This window comes from Thermobia domestica, chromosome 5, assembly GCF_964235325.1.
Source record: "Thermobia domestica chromosome 5, izTheDome1.hap1.1, whole genome shotgun sequence".
NCBI classification, from domain to species: domain Eukaryota; kingdom Metazoa; phylum Arthropoda; class Insecta; order Zygentoma; family Lepismatidae; genus Thermobia; species Thermobia domestica.
In genome coordinates, this window is record NC_137458.1 from 22790199 (window position 1) to 22805503 (window position 15305).

Consider the following 15305-nt stretch of genomic DNA (forward strand, 5'->3'; position numbering starts at 1 on the left):
AAGTTTATTAAACGTGATTGCAGATAGTGCTAAAACAGATTTTTTGTACTGTATAATCTAGAAATCGTTGTTTGTCCTTCGAACTAACTGTTTACATACTTAAAAACTACAAACTTGTAGATATATTTTTAACCACAATTATCAGCTTTCGTTGTTTAAAAAAAAATTAAAAATGAAATGAAATCTTGTGAGTTTTTACGTCCAACGCTTATTCCGGCGAGGTTAAAGGAGATTGTAATGATGAGAAACGAATGAAATAGTGCGAGGAAACGGGAGAATCTCGAGGAAACCCCGCACACGGTGTTTGTCCACCACAAAGTTCACTTGGTGTAAAAAAAAAAAATCAAGTAACGTTAGGTTTCTTACACAAGAAATAACCTACAGAGAAACATATGTAGTTACTAACCTATGTACACTATATTTCATAGACTTAGTGTTTGTCTACGAAAACTGTGAAGTTTCTCATTTCGTCTCGAATACAAGACGCGAAGAACGTTTCTAAATTAGAGACGATAACAAAAAATAATTATTTTTTTCGAAACTTATATGAAATTGTATATTAAATTTATTTGATTAAATTCAGTAGATAATACACCTACATATTTGGAATTTGCGTATTATAGGGGATCTATTGAATTAGCTATATTGAGCTGCTGTCAGTTTTTATCACCGTATATGTATATACAGTAGCGGATCCAGGATATGATCAAGGGAGGAGCTAAACCATAGTTTGCCTTTTTCTCCAGTGTAAAGCAGGATTGAAGCCCATTTTATCCAGTGTATACCTGAGCGTCAAGCGGGACTATATCCCCTATAGCCCCCCTTGGATCTGCCACTGTGTATATACTAAAAATACAGATATAACGAGTGGCCACCGGTTACTACTTGGTACCAAAATGTTCACTATCCTCTTCGGCATTGATCAACACCAACATCATCTCTCTATGACTCACGGTTCCCGAGATATGACTCCTTAAATCTCCCGAAATCGGATTTTTTTTTTTTTTTTTGGCCAATATCTCGGGAACGGTAAGAGTGACGCGAAAAATTTCAGGACTTCTTCGAGATAGTTTTTGACTCTGTCGACTGGAGGGCTCAAAATTGAAAAATTCGCAAATAACACACACACACGAACATAGAGAATTTAGTAACGAACTTTTTAAGTTCGTTTAACTAATTATAATAAATTGATAAACTGATTATGTGAACACAATGAAGAGCATTTATTAACGTTTAAAGATACGCAAGTCATTACATAATATACTTCAATAATTTTTTACTTCAATAGTCTACTTCACAATAATAAATAATAAATAAGTTTAAATGTTGTTATATCACACCGTTCGTGGACGTCTTGTGGTGCGAAGGTTTGTGATAACTTTTAGGTGAAATTAGATACGAAAAAGAAATCAGGACACACGTTTTGTACGACATAAATTTAAAACGACACGAGACGAAGAAACAGTTTTCGAGCACCGAGATCAGAGAAATATTGCATTGAGAATCAATACGAAACGAGATTTCTACAAAATTTCCGTGTTGAGACGGAAAAATATTATTTCTTGTCTCGTGTGCAACATTATATAAACTAGGGATGGGCAAAACCAGTTTTTATAAAAAACCGAAAACCGGATTCTATAAAAACCGAAACCCGAAAAACCGACATCAAGAAATAGAACAAATTTTGAAAAAAAACGGAATCGGTTTTGAAGAAAACTGAAACCGGATCAGGTGAAAAACTGAACCGGTTTTGGAGAAAACCAATAACCAGTTTCGTAGAAAACCGAAACCGGTTTCGGAGAAAAACCGAAACCAGTTTTTTGAAAATTCTCAAAACCGGTTTCCGTTTTTCTAAAAACCGAAAAACCGGTTTTTGTGCCCACCACTAGCATAAACCCGATAGATTAATTTATGAAATACCACTTCGTTCAGAATGTTTATAATATTTTTTTTTTCAGTGTATTTTGGTTATGTTTCTCAAAATACGGAAAAAATATTTCTTTTTTAAAATAGATAATATCCACTTTCCTTATGCTCCCCAATATATATTATTAAAAATTTATAAAATCAGGCAGATAGTACCTACAAATTAATATTAAATAAATTGTTCACAGTTTTTTTTTTTTTTTTTTTTTTTTTTGTAGCTCAAGAAATTAGGATGCATATTTAATGCCATCAAAATTGCAGGGAGTTATTTTTTTTTGTTACCGAATATGAAATATATTGCAAACAAAAAGCATTTTTGAAATTATTAAATGACGTAGAATTTGTTAAAAAAAAATCTCATACTGTTTATTGTAAATTGAGTAAATTTATAAACTATAATTAATGTATGGAGACCGTGGTGAAACCTTTTTTTAAAACTAATACAGTATTTCATTTCTTTCAAAGGAGCTATTACCGTGTAAAAATGTTCAGAAAGATGAACAGTAGATCACCGAGGCCATGACGTAACAGACAAGTTTTTAGACATCCTAGTTGTCGAAGTGAAGCGGTATGCGGTGGTATACCATACCTCCTCTAGTTTTTCAGTGATGAAGGCATACCGCCTCTGGTTTTTCAATGATAAAAGACATACCGTCACTGAAAATACCTTTAATAAATCCATTTTTATACACAATAATTGATAAATAGCTTAGCACGTGAAAAGATTTTATTTCTTATGTAGAAATAATTTTTAAGTTGACAACACCGACTTTTTAAAAATATTTTTCCTACCTTTTTTTTTTAAAAAAAAAAAGACATGTCTTCAAGGAAGTTCATCTAGATTATATTTTGATGTGGCATATTGGATTGTTTCTTTCTTATGTATGTGTTTGTGTCTTCTTGCCTTAATGCATATAAATGTCGTGTTTTGAGCATGGGCGGATTTAGGGACTGTTCGAGTGGGAATTCCTGAGTTTTCCCGCAGAAGATTGTTAATTTAAAAACTTGCCTGGTTTGTGAGGGTTTTCGTGTATAATTCTCTATAATACAATATTAAGAGAATATTTTTTTTTTTCAGAAAATTATTGTTGGGGAATCAAAGTCTCCCCATGTCCGCCCCCGTAATTACAGAGAAGCTCTCCAATGATTTTCAGTCATTATGAAAATAGAAACGTGATCTTTTTGGCAACATACTCACACTGTATTTTAATATTTAAATAGTCGAGTCAAAATCGTAATAAAACATACCGCCTCTGCTTTTTTTCCACTTCAAACACTGGAATAATATATATATATATAAAATCGTAACATTTTGTTCATAGTGAGAGATTACGTGCTCTTAACTGCGGACACAGATGGAACACGATTATTTCTCCGTAAATAAGATGCCTCTGTTATAGAGACGTTATACCAATTTAGAATACTCAGAGCTCTTGTGATAATTGATGCAGTATACACTATATAGATCACTTAACAGTATAGATCCCATACCTAATTGTAAATACAGATAAATATCGAAATGCTATTCTCCGCGTTTGAGTTACTGAGGAAATAGGCACTCTTCTGTTAAAAAAAAATCGCTGAAGGATGTGCTTATATGGGGATGTTCGGCAAAATATAACGCTTGTGTGATCAGTTTCTTCCGAAGTATAATTCATATCCCCTATAAGAGTCCCTTGACTCGCTTACTATTTGTATTAAAAGTAACACAATATAAAATACATTATATGTACGGTACATATTATTATTATTATTATTATTATTATTATTATTATTATTATTATTATTATTATTATTATTATTATTATTAAGTACTAAAACTATAGGTAAAACTAACAATAATCATAAGATTTGATTTGGGGAAATGTCAACAATATTCTAATTGTCTCCTGTAAGTCTCTGATCGAAAGTGCCGCGAACACAGACTTCTGAACGAAATTTACTAGTAACTGATGGATCAAAATTGAATATTTATTTTTCAAATTGCAGAAAGTAGTTTCAGTTCTAAATAAGTATCAGATTAGAATACTTCATGTTCGTTGTGAAGAGGTTTTTAAAAACGTTAGGGATAGAAGAAGACTGCCCGTGACCAGTAGCGTACCCAGGTATTTATTTCGGAGGGGGTCCAAACTAAATATGAAGCTATTTTATATTAAAATTCCTAAAATTGCCCCTAAAATTAGACTAAATTTACACAAAAGTCGAAATTTCAGGGGTCCGGACCCCCAGAACCCAACCCCTGCGTACGTCCCTGCCAGTGACTTTAAAAGGGCGGGTTTCCTCTCATAACAATACATATACCGTGTTTTTGCCAGGACAAGAAATTTTGTCCGTATAACGTAGGGCTCCAATAAGTGTCGTTTCACAGTATATATATATATATTTTTGGAAATAATTTACGTCATATTGCACTAAAATCCACACACACACATACAGAGGCATATATATTACAAGATTAAGAATAATTTTAAAAAGAAGTTATAGCGTCCTGTCCCAAGTTTTTTTTTTTTTTTTTTTTAATCATAGATATTAACATTTCAATCAAAATGTAGGGTCTAATTACAAAAACCTAGCTGGACCCAAATGATAAATATTTTCAAAATTTATTTTAAAAAATCAAGCGTATTAAAATAAACAGGAATCTTCGTGCTTCCGTAACTTGAAAAGTGAGCAATATAGGTTGCATCGTATTGTTCATTGCTGAGATATTTGGTAGGCAATTTAACCGTGACGTCATAAACTATTTTTTTTTTAATAAGTTCATCATGTCTGTCTGAAAAGCATTAAGTCTTACATTTGAAAGACTGATAATATTTGGAGGGGTCGTGCTGCAGCCATGGGTGCCAAAAATAACCCGATCCTCCAAAGATTGCTTTCCGTCCCTACTCTCCCAAAATCTGGATATTATTGCTCGAACTTTCACTTATATATCTGACAACGGAATATAGATACTTCAACGGGCATCCCACAAAGTTAGACAGAAACTGCCGTACAAAATACACCACACGTACTTTGGTTTTTAAGAAGTATTTCTCATAATTCAGAGTTAAGAAACGTTATATATCAGCATATTCAATTGAAATGAAATGGAATAGGTCTATTTAATTTTCACGTCCCACGACTAGGCTAAAGGAGATGGTGACGATGAGAAATGAATGAAGTGGTGGAATGAAGAAAGTGGGAGGAAACGGGAGAACCCCGAGGAAACCTACGCACACGGTGTTTTGTCCATCACAAAGTTCACTTGGCGGAAGCTGGGATTGGACCCGAGACCCCATGCACTAAAGGTGAACGCTCTACCACTGAACCACCACGCCCCTACAATTGAAATACGTTGCAATAAATATGATCATATTCTTTTCTCTGTAGGAATATTTTTTTTTTAAAGATGTCTGCGTACTCAATAATGGTAGCTGTATAGAATCAGAATCATCAAAATCAGTTCGATCTATTTTTTATAAAGTTAACAGGAAAAATGAAAGAATAAAAATTGAAATCGTTATATAAATTTAGCGAAATTTCTTTTTTTTTTTGCTACTAGTAGGGTCGATCGTAATCGGTTACAAAAATATATTATTTGCTCACAGGATGGTGCAGTTGTTATTTGTGGTCAGTTTTTCTCGGGAGGGAAAAATAAAACGGAAAGAAGGACGTGAAGGAATACATAAATAGATAGATAAATTGTAAATCTTCTGACGGCACTCCTTAATCTACCGGATAATATTTTGTCCAGAGTTAATCTTCTTTGTTTTATTGACTAGAGTTGTATTTAATAGATTGCGAATACATCTAAAGCTGTGATTGTAATTTATGGTGCTTGGGATACCATTACCTGTGAAGATTTGGGTAGTATATGGATATATAAATGTAGGATATGATGTGTAGGCAACTATCGTACTAAATGTACGATTATCCTACTACTCGTAAAATCTTGTTCAATCTATTTACAGGATGATAAATAGATGTAACTTCATATTCAGAAAAAAATGTCTTCCTTCTTTCTCTTATTTCGAAATGTGTTTCAGTACAATGTAAGTTACATAGGCTGCATTTATATATTATATATAGCTAATATATTGCATGTTGTATTCACAGTTACGAGCATCAACATGGTTGATTCGAAAGTTTCTCACTAGCAGTGGCGGATCCAGGGGGCTGCGATCGGAGAGATCGCCCCCCAGAAGAGGAAACTTTCTTATTTTATACATATAAGTAAAACTCATTCCAGAGTTTGAAGCTGTTTAAAGTAGCTCTAAGTAACAGTATGACAACCCACCGCCCCCCTTCCCCAGAAGTCGGTCTTGGATCCGGCCCTGCTCACTAGTATCCTATGCTCTAGAATTTCAGCAAAAAATCTCTGTTTCTTCCCTCGTTGGTATCAAATAAAAAAACACTACGGCGTAGAAGTAGATATTTTACAGATTTTAGCTCAGTGCATAAACAGTTGAATATGCAATTCTTTAACTGTAGTCTATTCTATGGCCTATGGAACCTGGAGATTTAATACCACGTTCACAAAAGCTTTCCATTGTCTTCTATCCTTAGCCAACTGGATCCAGTTTCTACTTTGTATTCCAATTTCTGTGAGATCCATTTTAATATTGTCCTCCCTTCTGCATCCAGGTCTTCCTAATGGTCGTTTTTTTAGTTAACACATTCGAGACGGAGCCCGTCACGTAGGCGGGCTTTTTTTTCTTTCTTCAGTGGACGGAGCCCGCCTACCCGGCGGGCTTAAGGTTTCGTTACTTTGAATGGCAAACGTATGTCTGTAGAAGGGTTTCGACTTCTCAGTTATACTTTGTGATGCCTCTAATACTTGTAAAAAAAATTGAGATGGCAGTGCGACCAGTTCAGAATGAGGGGGAGTCGTTGACCTTGAGAGACTGTTTCCGCACGAATTTGTCAATTGTGCTTCAACCGAAACAGCTGTGAATGATTGCTCTTGCTGTTTGTTAGATTGTTTTCGTTCATAATGGACAATTTGGGCGACGAAGAGATACGAAATATACTAGATAAGATGGATTTGTATTCTCGATCTGAAATCGATGACTCGAACAATGACCCGGATTTACGTACTCCATAATAATATGCGAGGAAAGTTCTTTTTTTATTTACTCGGCAATAATTCGAACAATATAGTTTTGGGATGGGGACAAAAGTCTTTCTTTGTAATAATTCACAATATACAGCGATGGTGTGTTCAAATATGGAGCTATCCACACGGATAGACAGTAGCGTATTTAGAAAAATATTTGAGGGGTTGAATTAGAAATGTTATTTTACAGAAGTCGCGGATATTTTGACATACCGCGTGGATATTTTGTCGTACCAATGTTTCAAGTTTACAGGCATTGATAGGAGAGTTTCGTGCATCTGGCTGTTTATACATTTTCTCTAGATAGTTAGTGGCGTATCCAGAAAATCACTGTAAGGTTCTTGTATTTCATTATCAATGATGTGGGTGCCTGTAAAAGTTATTATAGGTACCTCAGTATCCAATTGTATTGTTCGTCGGACTTTTTTTATAATTGAAAAAGGCTCATTTATAACAAATAAATAAAAATGTATAGAAATGAACAAATGATTTGAGATTTCTGTATTCAATAGTCCTAAGAGTATATGCTCTGAAATAAAAGATTTTGTAATTGTATTCTTTGTAGCAGATTTTTTACAAAATTCCAAAAAACATGGTAGAACCGCCGTCCTGAAGGAGAAACCATGCAAAGAGGGCCTCCGACTCGAATGTGTTAAAAATTTTTAAGTGTCCCTACTTTCTTCCATTCTCGTTACATGACCTGCCCACCAAAGCCTCCTAGATTTGATGACCCTAACAATGTTTGGGAAACCGTATAAATTATGCAGTTCCTCGTTATGAAGTTTCCGCCATCCCTCATTCCCGTTCCTTTTGGGTCCGAATATTCATCTCAGGATCTGGTTCTCAAATACTTTCAGTCTATGTTCTTCCCTCAGAGTAAGCGACCATGTTTCGCAACCATACAGAACAACACGCATGATTATTGTTTTATATATTTTAAGCTTGTAATTCCTCGACAGAATTCGCGATGACAAAAACATTTTGAACCGAATAATAATACGAATTCCCTGCTTTTAGTCGACATTTAATCAATTCAAAAAGTCCTTTATTTTGAATTGATTTCGTCAAAATTTTCGAGATTTTTTTTTTGTTAAATTCCGATAAGAATTTATTGAAAAAAAATTAAAGGATTGTTCGTCAATAATTAACAATTCTATGAAAATTAGTTCAGTTGAGTTCAGTTGAATTTATTGAGGCACAGTGGTGCAGTGGTAGAGCGCTTAACTCTGATGGTGCACTGAGAAAAAAATGTAGGTGGCGTACTTAAAAAGGTAGGTTACATGCGTAATTCCTGTAGTTTTTGGACTTAACGTACAGCAGGCATGTAACTGAAAACGCATGTTTTATAATAGACCCCTACTTTCCTTATAAATGTTCCATCTGTACGTACTTTCCGTATGAAACAATACAAGCGGTCAGGATCTCACATACAAATGGACATATATAACATATAGGTGACGAAGGTAACACACACACACACACACACACACACACACACATATATATATATATATATATATATATATATATATATATATATATGTGTGTGTGTGTGTGTGTGTGTGTGTGTGTGTGTGTAATATAAGGAAGACTGTTAGATATTAGACATCCTTCAACGGCATGCTGTAACATCTAAGGGCAGTGCCTACATAGCATAACGTATGCTCCGTACTGATATCTGTAGTAAGCAAGTATATTTGTACAGTATACCGCTGTCCGGAGAACGGATTTTTCTCAATGCGGGAGTCCCATGGAATCGATATAATTTGCTTGTGAGATTTGTACCTCATAGTCGTTCCATAATTTTTTTAAAAGAATGTATTGAATGTATTTTTATGTGTTTGTTTTCTTGCGTCTAGGAAAAAAAATTACACGTAGGTGTTTCGCGGAAGTTTGAGACGTACTTTGGTGTGCCCCAAAGGAAAAATGGTTGAGAAACGCTCGTCTAACAATTAGATCAAACGAGAAATTTCATTCTCAGTTCGGTTCAGCTCCATGTTCACAATTGATTGTCTACCACATTTCTATCTGAAATATTGTTATACCCGGAGCCTTGTAGGTCCACGTCTTGTAGCCGAGGTTCTGGAACAAGATATTTAATCCTTGGACCGGGTCATCAGAAAATGTTATTTTTGTGAGTATTAACTATTCCACATACCTACGCCTGGAATTTCGTGTTTATTTTTTCTTCAAATATTTAACAATAACATATATGCTGCTTTTATGTAGTTTTGCAACATTATATGCAGGGAGAAATATACATTAATAATAAAAAGAATTGACTCTATTTTGACATTCAGAACATAACCTCGGGCTACGACGTTCGAAGGATTAATCTCGAAGCAGCATTGTACTCAGTATTTGTGGTGTGCAATAGTGCTGCTCAGTGGCCTATTTAAGATTTTTGTTTCGGGGTGGGGCCTTTGCTAACTTTATTCCTGGAAATAGGCTATAAAAATTCTGCAAGATATTCTATTTACTTTAATATAGTAAATAATTTGGGGGGGGGACTTAAGCCCGGAAACACCACCTTAAATACGCCATTGGTGCTGCCAAAATTATTCGCATTCTTGTTAGTCGAACATTCAAGGAATCCATTATTCCATTATTAACAGCACTAATGAGCAGCCCATGGTTTTCTTCGGAGTTTTCCATTTTCTCCAATTTTTCTCAGATCACGCAATCTTCCATAATTATTCAGCTGCGTCCACTGGCGGAATTACGGAGAGTACAGTGGGGTAGACGTCCTCCAAGGTTACTTTTCAGGTTTATATATAAAATATTTCACTACTTTATTCTGGTTTAATGTAAAACTCCATATTTCAAGCCCATATTAATCTTCCATAAGGCGATCCACCCCTCCAAACGAATGTTCTGGATCTATAGGCTCCTTCTCTTTTGTGGTACATACAAAACCCTACAACCGCGGGTGTTAAACTAAGTAGATCATTTATTACATTCTTGAATTAAGAAGTGGCGAATTGTCGCTTAAGAGCCTGCCTTACTAAATATAATTTAAAAATTACTATTTTTCTTCGCTTGTTTTCATAAGTGAAAGGAGATAATGAAATGCCACTTACTACAATCATAGATAATGTTATGTACAACAGAAAATATGAATCTGAAGAATTTTGAATGTTGCCGTCCACAGAAATTACAGTGTTGCCAGAATAACAATTCCCCAAAAATCTAAGCTAAGATAGTGACTAGAGGAACGGACACAGCTCCATTCGATTACGTATCATTTTATTTTGATATCCTGTGAACTACTTTTTAAATAGCATTATTATTTAATTTTAATAACTGTATGTTAAAACTTAGCTAAGGATAGAAGTCAGTGGAGAGCTTTTGTGAACGCGGCATTGAACCTCCGGGTTCCATAGGCCATAGAGTTAGTTAGTTAGTATGTTAAAACTATTTTGTTTATTACAAACTAAATACAACTATTTAAAAAATAGTTCACAGGATACCAAAACAACATGATATGCAATCAAATGCAGTTGAGTTCGTTCCTCGAGTCTCTGCCTTAACTTAGATTGTGGGGAAAATGTTATTCTGGCAACACTGTAATTTCTATAAATGGCAACACTGAAAATTCTTCAGGTTCATATTTTCTGCTGTAGAATAACATTATCTATGATTGTGGTAAGTTGCATTTCATTATCTCCTTTCACTAATGAACAAAAAAGCAAAAGAAAATGGTAAATTTTGTATTATTTTTAGTAAGGCAGGCTCTTAATAAAAGTACGTTCGACAATCGATGTGCTAACCACTCACCATTTCGTTAATCACGCACACATAACTGGCCAGAGACTTTCTTAAGTTGAAAATGGAAGGTAGTAATTTTCTCGCTTTATTTATTTTAAATTAATTGAATTATGTGGATTTGTAAGTAAGATATTAATTTATGAATGGTAACAGAATCGTTCCATTTATTTATTTATTTATTATGATTTTAAAAAAGCATCTAATAAAAACCAGTATTATTTTTAAATGGAATTTTTGGAACTAAATGTATTAGCAACATATTGTAAAATTGTAATTTTGTTACAAGCCTTTATATGCATAGAAACGTGTAGACTGTAAATAAAGACTATTTCTATATAATATTTATAACACTTAACCATCCTTCATGTGTTTATATAAAATGAATTATGACCCATTATGGAGTTGTTGGCGAAATATCTAATTTTGAAATCTAACCCAAGTCGTCATTTTCATTTCCTAGAAAAGTTTCCCCAAAATTAACTTCTAATAGTTGACTAACCTAAACTTTTCCTGAAAAGTTTACTATCAAACTAACATTTCTCTAATTTTCTCAAGAAAGCCATCTAAACACCTTTAAATAGAATTTGTTTGAAAACAGAATAACATAAATGCAGGTTCAAAACATACGGGCAAAAATGTGTGTGTATATGAAAAAAATAAAACCCTCATAATTTAATGTTTTAATTTTGTAATAATAAATATAATTTATACAAAGGCTTTTGTATTATAATAAGGCAGTATTCCATGCTATATGTATTTTTTCTCTCTGGGAGCACGGTAAACTGCACACACATATATCAAAATATAGCACAACCATTACTGTGCTCTGTTTTCCTTCTGATTCCTTCATTTAGAGAATGTTCTCAAGAAAACTGGATTTTTTCGATGTTCACGCTGGAGTAAACTATCCTTATTTTTGGTTGTAGAGAGAAAATCGACTGTATTAAACTCTAATTTTAGACCTACATCTTTTTATTTTTTTTTTTTTTATTTTAAAGAAATCTTGAAAAGATGAATAGTGTGGTCTGTGGACAAGGGCGCCAATTTCTCTGTGACTTTTGGAAAGGGAGTCCTTCAGATGTGTGTTTGGTTGCAGACAAGGGTCTAAGAAGGCATATATGAGGATTTTTAAGACGAATTCAAATTATGCCAAATATTGTATATTCATAAAAACATATAAAAATACATATTCATAAAAATACATCGGGGCCCTCATGATCATTGGGAGGGCCCTGGTCCTCCAGGATCGGAATGATCGAAGTGATACAAAAATACTTTTAGTTATGTATGAGCATCCACAGCGAGAGAAAATAGGGAGAAATTGCCACTTTCTGATTTTGAAACGGGGTTCGGTTCTTCGAAATATATATCAAAATAAGTTTAATTTACTTACTACAGTATTTAATATAGACATATATTTACTGAACGTTAATAAAATTATGCACTGTGTGTCAATAATAGGGAAGGTCAATTCCAGAATTTTTACTATCTGGAAAGTAAAATGGGAAAAATTCAAGATTTCGGTAAAAATATCGGAATTCGGAAAAATTCTGAAATTTAGAAAATTCAGAAATTCGGAAAAAAGATCGTGAACTTTTCCGAATTCCGGAATTTTTCCGATTTTACTTTCTGGACAATTTTCTTAACACGTTTTCAGTTGATTTTATTATTATTTCATTTACAAGTCTATAATGTGGTATAAATATTTTTTTTATGTAAAAGTTGAAGGTAATAGTTTACTATTAGGGATAAGTTCTTGTTGGACAATTTTCTCAAAAACTCATCAGTTGATTTTGTTCGTATTTCATAAGTAAATATTTTACTAAAAATCCTACAATATCATCACCATCATGATCATCATTTTGCAGTTAAATCATTTTCCATAAAAAGAAAAAGTTCACAAGATGTAGCTTGATCTTGCGGTGAGTATATTTACGTACGATTTTCCCAAGAACAGTTTCGATAAATTTTATTCATATTTCATAAATAAACGTTTCAGTAACAAACTAACATAGAACACGACATACTGGTAAGTCACTTTGTACGAAGATGTCTACAAGGAATTGTTTACTCTTGGGGTGCTTGTTTGAATTGTCTTAAATATGAGTTATATGATTTTGTTTTCAGCTCATAAATAAATATTCCATTTACACCCCGACAACACGGCTTAATTCATTTTTTGTGAAAATCCCCACACACAAAGGGTAGTTTACTCTCAAAAGGGACATTTTCTTCCAGGTAATTTTCTCAAAAATCTATTCAGATGGTTTTGTTCATATTTCGTACACAAATATTTCTCCATCCTCCCTATTATATAGCATGAGTAATTTCCCATGAAAAGTCCACAAGGAGTGGTTTACTTGGATACAAAGTTTTCCGAAGACGCCCAATTTTCTTTGTGTTTCGTATATAAGTATTTCTGTAATGACTGCAGCACGAAGTAATTCAATTAAGGAAGTAGCGACGAGTAAGTTAAGTGTGATGGCCATACTTTTATTTATTTATTTATTTATTTATTTATTTGACCATGAGACACTTAAAATTTCACGTCTCGTCTCGATTTTTTAAAAAAAGTACTTCTAGTCTCGCTTTCGACACGAGACTTTGAATTTGGAATGAAAACATTAGTCTAAAGGAATAGATCCTTCTTAGTACCTTTGTACTATATTTTCTACGAAAGCTTAATTTAGCTAGAGACATATTTATAAAATGAAATCTCGTTTTTGAACAATTATTTTCAGCACTGCACTTTTCTATTTCTTTTAAAATTAAATAATTGTATAAATTAAAAAGTTTAAAAAATACTAAACAAATTTTCTCGTTTGTCGTACAGAGAAATAACGCTTTTGATATAAATAAGAGCTTATCATTTTGTGAAAGCGAAAGCTTTCGTTATCACGAACGGTACATTTGTTATCCCGTGTAACTGTGATTAACGTTGTCCTTTAAGTTAAGGTCTTATTTTATCGTGTAGATCGAAATGCGAACGGTGTTAGAGAAAATGTGACTACTACTAATTATGTACACTATGTGTGTGGGGGGGGGGAGGTCATTCATATTATTTAGTCCAATATATAACAATGCTTACTGGTGACTTACTTAAGTTCTCTTCCAACTTTTAACAACCGAATTACTTCAATAGATAAGTTTGTTAAGTCTGAGTAATTTTCCTTCAGAAGTCTGTTAAGTCTGAGTATTTTGCCTCAAGGCATGTTCTAGCCCAACCCAACGTAAGTGTAAGTCTTTTAAAACATGTTCTAAGCCTAACGTATCTCAAGACGGTTGAGCTTTGAGTATTTTGGCTTAAGATGTGCCCTAGCCTAAAGTAGTTAAGTCCGTTAAGTCTGAGTATTTTGCCTTAAGGTATACCCTAGCTTAAAGTAGTTAAGTCCATTAAGTGTGAGCATTTTGCCATAAGATATGCCCTAGCCTAAAGTAGTTAAGTCTGTTAAGTCTGAGTATTTCGCCTCAAGGCATGTTCTAGCCTAACACAACGTAGGTAACATCTTTTAAATCTGAGTATTGTATCTTTTTAAGATATATTCTAGCCTAAGAAGAGATGGATTGCAAACTAAGAGTTGAGATGCCGTGTATACTAATAGAAATGATCCTTCATTACATAAATTATACTAATCTATTAGTATTTCTTAATGTAAAGGCACTGATTCTGACTTTATATAGTATGTTCGAAAAGTAACTATGAACCTTATAGTAATTGGAAATGTTCACCACGAGCTTCCACACGTTTCTTCATGTTCTCGAAGACTCTAACACGTTGTGCCTGTGGAATGTTCTTAGTGAAGTCACGAATAGCAGTTTGGAATATTGGAAAAATTTTCCCACCATATGATCGCGTCCATTTTGTAATTGTGCAGGTGCATAGTTACTTTCCGAACGCACTGTAGTATCAAAATGGCATGACAAAGGGAAATAATAACTTTCACACTAGCAATTAGTGTTATTCCAGTGACACGGCTGTTATCATATAAAGCGCACAATTCTTATCCTAGAACACGAAGTAAATTACATGAATCACTTATAGAAAAAATCGTCGTAGGAAGACGTTTCGTGTCTTCATATGTCGGGTTGTATGTAAGATTCAAATACTTCTTTGAACTCACAGTTTATTTGTCTTGTGTACGTACCACAGTGTGTATGGATGATAATAAATGCTATAGGTAATACAAATAAAGCAATATATATATATATATATATATATATATATATATATATATATATATATATATAGGGTAAAGGCACCGAATATGGAATACTTTTTGTTTTTTCTTTATTTCTCAGAAATGTGTATTCTAGAATAAAAATATTATACATCATAATACTTGCGGTACCTTTGCAAAACAAAATACAAGTATGAAAGTTTGTTCCACATTATTGATTTTGTACAATATAATAAAATTGAAAGAAACTCAATTTCCCATATTAGGCACACCTCGCTCCTAATATGGAACACTACCTGTTCTTCAAATGGAATACTGGAACAAATATGTGTGCCTGC

The 15305-nt window shown here is 33.5% G+C and overlaps 1 protein-coding gene across 1 annotated transcript in view; it reads left to right on the forward strand.

Annotated features, from left to right (window-relative positions):
* The window catches only part of LOC145685789 (homeobox protein SIX6-like), a 246564-nt gene that overhangs the window by 9635 nt on the left and 221624 nt on the right, over positions 1-15305 (forward strand). The gene's annotated exons all lie outside the window — the stretch shown is intronic.